This window comes from Rattus norvegicus, chromosome 15, assembly GCF_021556685.1.
Source record: "Rattus norvegicus strain SHRSP/BbbUtx chromosome 15, alternate assembly SHRSP_T2T, whole genome shotgun sequence".
In the NCBI taxonomy this organism is placed as follows: domain Eukaryota; kingdom Metazoa; phylum Chordata; class Mammalia; order Rodentia; family Muridae; genus Rattus; species Rattus norvegicus.
Genome location: NC_141548.1, coordinates 2,585,028 through 2,592,500, shown reverse-complemented (window position 1 = coordinate 2,592,500; position 7,473 = coordinate 2,585,028). Strand labels below are relative to the sequence as shown.

General features: G+C 47.8%; 1 long non-coding RNA gene across 2 annotated transcripts in view; it reads left to right on the top strand.

Annotated features, from left to right (window-relative positions):
* Positions 1 to 5,190, top strand: part of LOC120096899 (uncharacterized) — a 37,994-nt gene extending 32,804 nt beyond the window's left edge. Inside the window, exons 4-8 of one of the 2 annotated variants that reach the window (XR_015638605.1) lie at positions 1,978 to 2,013; positions 2,410 to 2,645; positions 2,825 to 2,886; positions 3,442 to 3,578; positions 3,778 to 5,190. This is a non-coding gene — a long non-coding RNA (uncharacterized LOC120096899). Of the gene's footprint in view, positions 1 to 1,977; positions 2,014 to 2,409; positions 2,646 to 2,824; positions 2,978 to 3,441; positions 3,579 to 3,777 lie in introns of both variants that reach the window. The other variant, XR_015638606.1, reaches the window with a different exon arrangement.
* Positions 5,191 to 7,473: the final 2,283 nt, after the last annotated feature.

Here is a 7,473-nt window from a genome sequence, read left to right as displayed (position 1 = left end):
TAAAGACCGGGGATGTTTCTCTGAAATCAATACTTCTGTTTATCACCTGGCTGTCAAAACACTGGGACTGCCTGCTGTGAGCTTTCCGTTGAGAGAACATCTGAGCCCTTGGGGTCTAGGTCCCGGGCAACGCACAAGAGCCCTTCCAAACTACCCCGTCTCCCAGAGGACCAATGCCCTTTAGGGCCCTTCCAGCCTGTCAGTTACGGCAAGCCAATCGGTCACATTAGCACCTCGGTCCTCATGACGGAGCTTGTTTGTTTTACACAGAGATGGCTAACAGTCTTCACAGTCTGTTAGCGCACCACAGTGACGTTGATGAGGCTTGACAGGGCGGCTTGTTTGTGTAGTGCAGGCTGGAGAGTACGGGAGTAAAGGGCACGTGCTCCCCAAACACGCGGTACTGGGTTCAGTTCCTGCTCTCCCCACTTAGCTCTGAGCTGGTCCCGGTGCCCTGACTTCAAGCAATCCCTTCTTCATCTGTAGTTTGGGCATCATAATGGAAGGCGCTTGTTGTGCCTTAAATAAGGTAACGCATTCAGAGCTCTTGGCTTGAAGACATAGTAGCCACTGCTATTCTTTCTCTTGGTCCTCTTTGGATCTGTTAATTGCCTTGGCTTATTGGACAGATTAAGACGTCTCTATCGAGAACGAACAGTCTATTGGGGCTGGACTCTGCCTGGGAACGCAGCCGGCATTCCCACACGTGAGACCGGTGTCCAGTCCCTGCTCCAGCATGCAGTAAAACAGGATGTCCCTGGTGAGCTCATAGAGGGGAGAAATGGCCCCTCTATGAGAGAGGGCTACCTAGAAAAGCTAGTTGACTTAGGAAAGTTTTTCAAAGAGGCCGACACGGACACCAAGGGAAGACTAATTGAAACTGTTATATGATATGCTGGTTGCCCTTGACCCTGTAGGACAAACCAAATACTTGTCACACAGACAGTGGTGCAATTCCAAATCACCATGGGTATTTTAGTTCTGGGATAAGAATCACAATAGCTGAGTTGTGCCCAGGGCAACAGGGCAAACTCCCGGTCAAATCTCAGGGGCTTTGGCCTGGAAATGTGGCTCAACGGTAGTGCCTTAAGCTGGCATGCTGCAAGGCCTGAGTTCTATCTGCAATGCCACATAAACAAAGACGCAACAAATAAATTTAAATATTTTCCTGGGGTGGGGGGGGGGAATGCTAACAGGATGTCCTGGGGCTGGTTTTTAGGAAGGAAATGTGTGTTCATGCAGTATGCAGGGAAACTTGTTTTGGTCAGGAATTCATCAGGCAAGGTTTGAACTGAACCAGTAAGTGGGATGCTAGAATGGGACAGGGTGACCATCTTACAGAACAAACAAGATGCTGGGATGGAAAGACTAGGAAACAGCAGCCGTGAAAAGTCACGTGACACAAAGTCGCGTGATACAGACGAGGCTGTCGTCCCAGCAAACGAAGACAGCCTTCTCAGGCATGGCAGAGCAAGAATGTGGAAGGAACCTGGGCCCGTGAATGTCTGGACTGCCCGTCTGCTTCTGTTTCCTGATGAGAGAGGGAGGGAGGGAGGAGGGGGAAGGAAGGGGGAGGGGGAGAAAGATCAGCAACTGCCTAGACTGTATTCTAGAGTTTCTGTGGCAGGAGCCTACCACACCCTAAAGTGCTCACAGGCCAACTCAGCTGATGGTAGAGTAGTTGATGGGCGAAGTGATAGCAGGTGAGGGGTGAAACTCATAGGGCTTTGTGGGTCATGGGAAAGAGTTGAGATTTTGTCCTTGCATGTTTGTTTGCATGACTGGAATTGTATTGCATTGCATTGCATTGTTTGAGATGGATTCTCACTGTATCCCTGGCTGGTCTGGGACTCACTATGTGGACCAGCCTGGCCTCTAACTGAAATCTGCCCGCCTTACCTCACGAGCATGCCACCACACCTGGCTGATTCACATCCTTTTTTTTTTTTTTTTTTTTTTTTTGGTTCTTTTTTTCAGAGCTGGGGACCAAACCCAGGGCCTTGCGCTTCCTAGGTAAGTGCTCTACCACTGAGCTAAATCCCCAGCCCCCTGATTCGCATCCTTAAAAGAACAGCTTATGGGTGGAGAGTGAAATATAGCAGAATTATAGTTAGGGCCTGGGAGATCACTGGGGAGGAGTGCAGTTGAGAGGCACTGTTCAACCTTTGTAAGGGAGGACGGGCTGCCTCATGCAGACACCAAATTCTCCACACCCAGGAGGGCCAAGCTTGGCAAGGGGGCGGGCTGCAAAGGCAGCAAGCAGCAGCAAGCAGCAGGTCCTTTTTTACAGGAGTGGGTTTTTAGTCAAGGGCGGAAGCAGCAAGGGTCCGCTAGGAGAAACTGGTCAGAGTCTAGACATCATTTTGATGGTAGTTTGTAAAGGATTGCTTGATTAATTTGGCTCTGCAGGGTTCCGGATGGAAAAAATACAAAGCACTCAATGGGCCCAAGGGCATCACTGTTATGAACCAAAGGATCCCAGATTCCGATGCTGTGTCTAATCAGCCATAAAATGCCTGCGAATTGGATTAAGGAAACAGCTCGCTACTTTGGTGGCTTTTAACACTGTCCCTGAGGCTAGTCTGATGGGGGAGGACAGCAGCAAGCCTGGCCCAGGACCACCCCTCACTGCTGCTGCCTAACAGGTGAGCGTGTTCTGCCTGTATCTGCCCAGCACATAATGGTGAGGTGCCTCACACATGTTAGAGTATGGTAGAAATGGAGGGAGGACGGAAGAAAGAAATCCCGTGCCACTGACCACATGTTCTGCTGTTCTCTGCATAGAGGTGTAACAAAAAGTTAGTCCTTGGTTTTTACCTCTCAGCCTCTCTCAAAGGCCCTGCATCAATCAGCCGACTGGAATTGAGGACACCTAACTAATAAATGGTAATCCTGAAGCCCCTTCTTGGTTAAAAGATCAAGATCCCAGAATCCCGTTTTACCAGGCTAGATTGTTGGATATACCTCAGAGCTGATGGTAATTTGGAAGGTGGGGAGGGGCACTGTGGGGCCCTTGAACCCTGATGCCATTCACCTGTGTTGGCTGCAAAATCACCTCCTCAGGAAACCTAACCAGCTAGTGAGCAAAAGCCTTCTGGTTCTCCCAGTATATGGTGCCCCTACCTACATCTGGAACGCTGTCTTAGGGAAGAGTGGGCACTACTAATGGTCCTCTTTGCTGGCTGCCCCTTTTCCTGGTCCAGCTGCCTTCAACCATTGACCGTTAAAGTTGAGAACTAAAATGTCTACCAAAGGGTCATGTGTTAAAATCTTGGTCTCCTGCCTATGGTACTGTTGGCAGGCACAGCCTGTGGTACTATTTATTGGTGGGCACAGCCTATGCTACTGTTGGCAGGTACTGTAAGAAGGGGAGGAAGTTAGGCTATTGAGAGGCTGAGGGGAAGGGGATGGCACTCTGGTCCCTTCCCTTTTCTCTTTCAGGCTGCCCTGAGGGAAACAGCTCCATGCTGCCAGCAGCATGTGCAACCTCAAACTTGAAACCTTCACATTTGTGAGCCACACAAACCTTTCCTCTTTCAGTGCTGATTCTTCCCCTCTCTTGCCCTAACAGTTACTTGGTATGTCTTTCTGTCCCCTTTCCTCTAGAACCATAATGACAAAGCAACTTCCAAGTAGCAATGGCTGCTTGGCGAATACAGGGAGGTTTTTGTTTTTGTTTTTTTTTTGGGGGGAGGGGTCTCATGTAGCCCAGGATGACCTCAAATTGATATAGCTGAAGCGGACCTCGAGTTCCTAATATTCCTTCTTTTACCGCAGGAGACTCAAGATTACAGGTATATGCCACCACACCTGGACGCTAAGTACAGTTTTCGCCTACGTCTATGTTCCATGTGGCATTTGGAGCGAATTTACGTTTTAAAATATTTGTTTCTGAAATTGAGAGGTAACTGAATGTTCTGAAGATTTTATTCCCAGTAAAACCTCCAAGAAATGAGCAGGGATCCCCAAATGCTGTCCTGAGTAATCAGAGGCTGCACACACTCGCTCCCTGCTGTGAACTCTTCCCAAGTCCTCCAAGGAGCCCAGTGTGTGTGAAGGGAAAGGGTGGCAGGGAGGGGGTAGGGATGTGGGAGGAACTGACTTTGGCCTTTGTCCGTCTACTCTAATCACCCATGAGGGTGTTCTCTCGGAATGTGGGGCGCCTCATTTAGCCAGCAAAGAAATCGCTTACTTCGGACTTCATGAGGATTTTTTTAAAAATTGAGTTGTAATTGAAAAGAAAAAACAACAACAAACAACTCTTAGACATTCCAGGGTTTATTCATAAGCCTGATTCAGGAGACTTAGTGTGTGTGTGTTCATGTGTGTGTGTGTGTGTGTGTGTGTGTGTGTGTCTGTATGTATGTCTGTGTGTCTGTGTGTGTCTGTGTGTTTCTCTGTGTGTGTGTGTATCTGTGTGTGTGTCTATGTGTGTGTGTCTGTGTGTGTGTATGTCTGTGTATGTGTCTGTGTGTATGTCTGTGCGTGTGTACCTGTGTGTGTGTCTGTGTGTGTGTGTCTGTGTGTGTGTGTCTGTATGTATATCTGTGTGTGTCTGTGTATGTGTGTGTCTGTGTGTGTGTGTCTGTGTGTGTGTGTCTGTGTGTACACCTGTGTGTGTGTGTCTCTCTCTCTCTCTGTGTATGTCTGTGGGTATATACGTATGTGCATCCATGTGTGTATCCTTGAATGTGTGTTTGTCTGTGCATGTGTCTATGTATGTATCTGTCTGTGCATGTGTCTGTCTGTGTATGAATACTCATGTACCACGGCCAGACCATGGCAAAGTTAAGGAGAATGTCAGGAGATTTTTGTATAGGACATTAATTCTTCCCTAAATTAAAGACCAGAATAAGGTTCAGCCAGGTCTGTGGTGCCCATAAAACACTTTCCATTAAATCAAATATTCTCTAGTCTTTGGAGAACTGAGGGTTTGCAGAGCAGGCTGCATTTGGCATTACAGACCCTAATGTCAGTTTCTAGCCCTACTTAAGAAAACCCCAAGGGAGTGCAGTCAGCTTTGGATGCAAAACTTCTTGGCAAGAGTTATACATCATATAAAATAATTAAAGGACTATGAAAAATAAAGCCAGGGTGCTGGAGAGATGACTCAGTGGTTAAGAGCATTGGCTGCCCTTCTAGAAGTCCTGAGTTAAAATCCCAGCCTATACATTAAATAAATAAATGTTTAAAAAAAAAGAGCAAGTGTTGTTTCTCAAAGGGTGGGAGTTCTGTTCCCAGAGCCCACGGCTCACAAAATCCAGCTGCAGGGGATCAATGGCCGCCTGGATCTCTTTGGGCACCACAGGTGTATTCACAAACCCACGGACAGACACACAAACACATAAGAATTATTCTTAAAATAAGAATAATTGGGACTAGAGAGCTGGCTTGGCACTTGAGAACACTGGCTGTTCTTCTGGAAGATTGGGGTTTGATTCCCAGTCCCACTGTAACTCCAGTCCAGGGAAATCTGACTCCTTGTTTCTGGCCTCTGTGGGCACCCAGGATGAATGCATGTGATGCACAGACAGAGTTGCGGGAAAATACTTTTTAAAATAAAGTCTTTTTTAAAAATTCTTTTTAAAAACTATTTTTTTTAATTAAAAGGGGAAAATTTAGAGTGGTGGTGGTGGTGGTAGCAGTAGCAGGGGTGCCTTAATCCAGCAGAAACAGGCAGATCTCAGTGTTTGAGGCCAGCCTGGTCTACAGAGGGAGCTCCATGACAGTCAGTGCTACACAGAAAAACCCTGCCTCAAAAAACCAAAACAAGGGAAAAAAGGTTTTTAAAAGAAGGAATCCAGGCACTGGCTTTTCACAAACAGGCTACCTATGGTCACCCCATCGTACAACCAGTGTTCTGAGAAGGGGCAGTGTACAGCCCTCCCATCCTCAGTAAAAGCAGATTTTTCTTCTAAGCCCTAATTGTCTCTGAAAGAAGGGAAGAAACTCAAGCTTTTATTCAACGCCTACAGTGTGTTAGACTCTGAGCTGTTTGTCTGCTTGGTTTTTGATTTTGTTTTTGATGTTTTGTTTCCTGAGACAGGGTCTCACTATGTAGACCAGGCTAGCCTTGAACTTGCAGAGTTCCACCTGCCTCTCTGCCTTCTAAGTGCAGACAGTCACACCTGACCTTTGAACCTGCTTGTTGATTGACACATTCACAGCAGACCCACAGTCTAGCTAATGCTTGAGGAACCCGGGGTTCACAGGTGCTCATGTCTGCTGGCTCCTGCAACTGCTCAGAGGATAACATGGGAATAGAAACCGCAGTTCCTGCGTGTCCAGGCTCCTGCCGGGCCATTCCAGCCTGTGGTGGTTTGAGTGACAAATGTCTCCCACCAACAGTCACTTTTCTGTTGCTGTGAATAAGTAAATACCATAACCAAAGCAACTTATAGGAAAAAAAAAAAGAGTTTGTTTGAGCTCACAGTTCTGTCATGGTGGGGAACCATGGCAGTAAGCAGGAGGCAGGCTGAAGGGACAGGAAACTAAGAGCTCACATCCTTGGTAGAGAAGCAGAGAGAGAGAGTGATCTGGATGTAATGGAAGGATTTCCACTCTGAAAGACTTTGCCATGGACTTCCTGCCTTCCAAGCCTGTGCCACCGAAATCTCCCCAAACAGCACCAACTAGGGATTGAGTGTTCAAATAATGGACCCTATGGGGACAGTTCTTATTCAAACGACTATCCCCACCTAGGCTCCTGTGCTTGAACATTTGGTCTCCATTTGGTGGTACTGTTTTGGACGGCTAGAGGACCTTTAGGGGGTGAAGCCTTCTAGAGGAAGTACATCCTCAGAGCCAGCAAGTTTAAGGCCCACCCCTAGTCTCCTCCTTCCCTCTCTGCTTCCTGGGTGCGGATGAAAATGTGATTGGTCTGCCTCCTGATTCCCAGGTTGGCCTCACAGACCCATTCCTAAGCCTTCCTACTGGGATGCACTGTAGCCCCTCGGATTATAGAAGCCAAAACACAGCCTTCTTCCCTCGACCTGCTTCTGGTCAGTGAACTTTATCACAGCAATGTAAAGATTACTCTAGGGGGTTGGGGATTTAGCTCAGTGGTAGAGCGCTTGCCTAGCAAGCGCAAGGCCCTGGGTTCGGTCTCCAGCTCCGAAAAAAAAAAGAAGAGAAAAAAAAAAAAAGATTACTCTATTACTTCAGGCAGCCGCTGACATAGCCAGGGAGCTAGCTGGTGGTTGGTTAGGTGGGTGGTCAGCTGGCCATGCGGGTGGTCAGGTAGAGTAAACATCTTTGTCCAGAGTAGTGGTGCTTCTCTGGAGGAACAGAAGTGGACCAAGAGCAATAGTGTTCAAGTGCACAGCTGAGGGTAAAGCCCTTGGGAGGTGGATACAATAGGATGGAGAGTTCAAGGCTAGCCAGGTGGTGGTGGTGCAGCCTTTAATCTCAGCACCTGGAGGCAGAGGTATGTGTCGGATCTCTGAGTTCGAGGACAGCCAGGCTACACAGAAA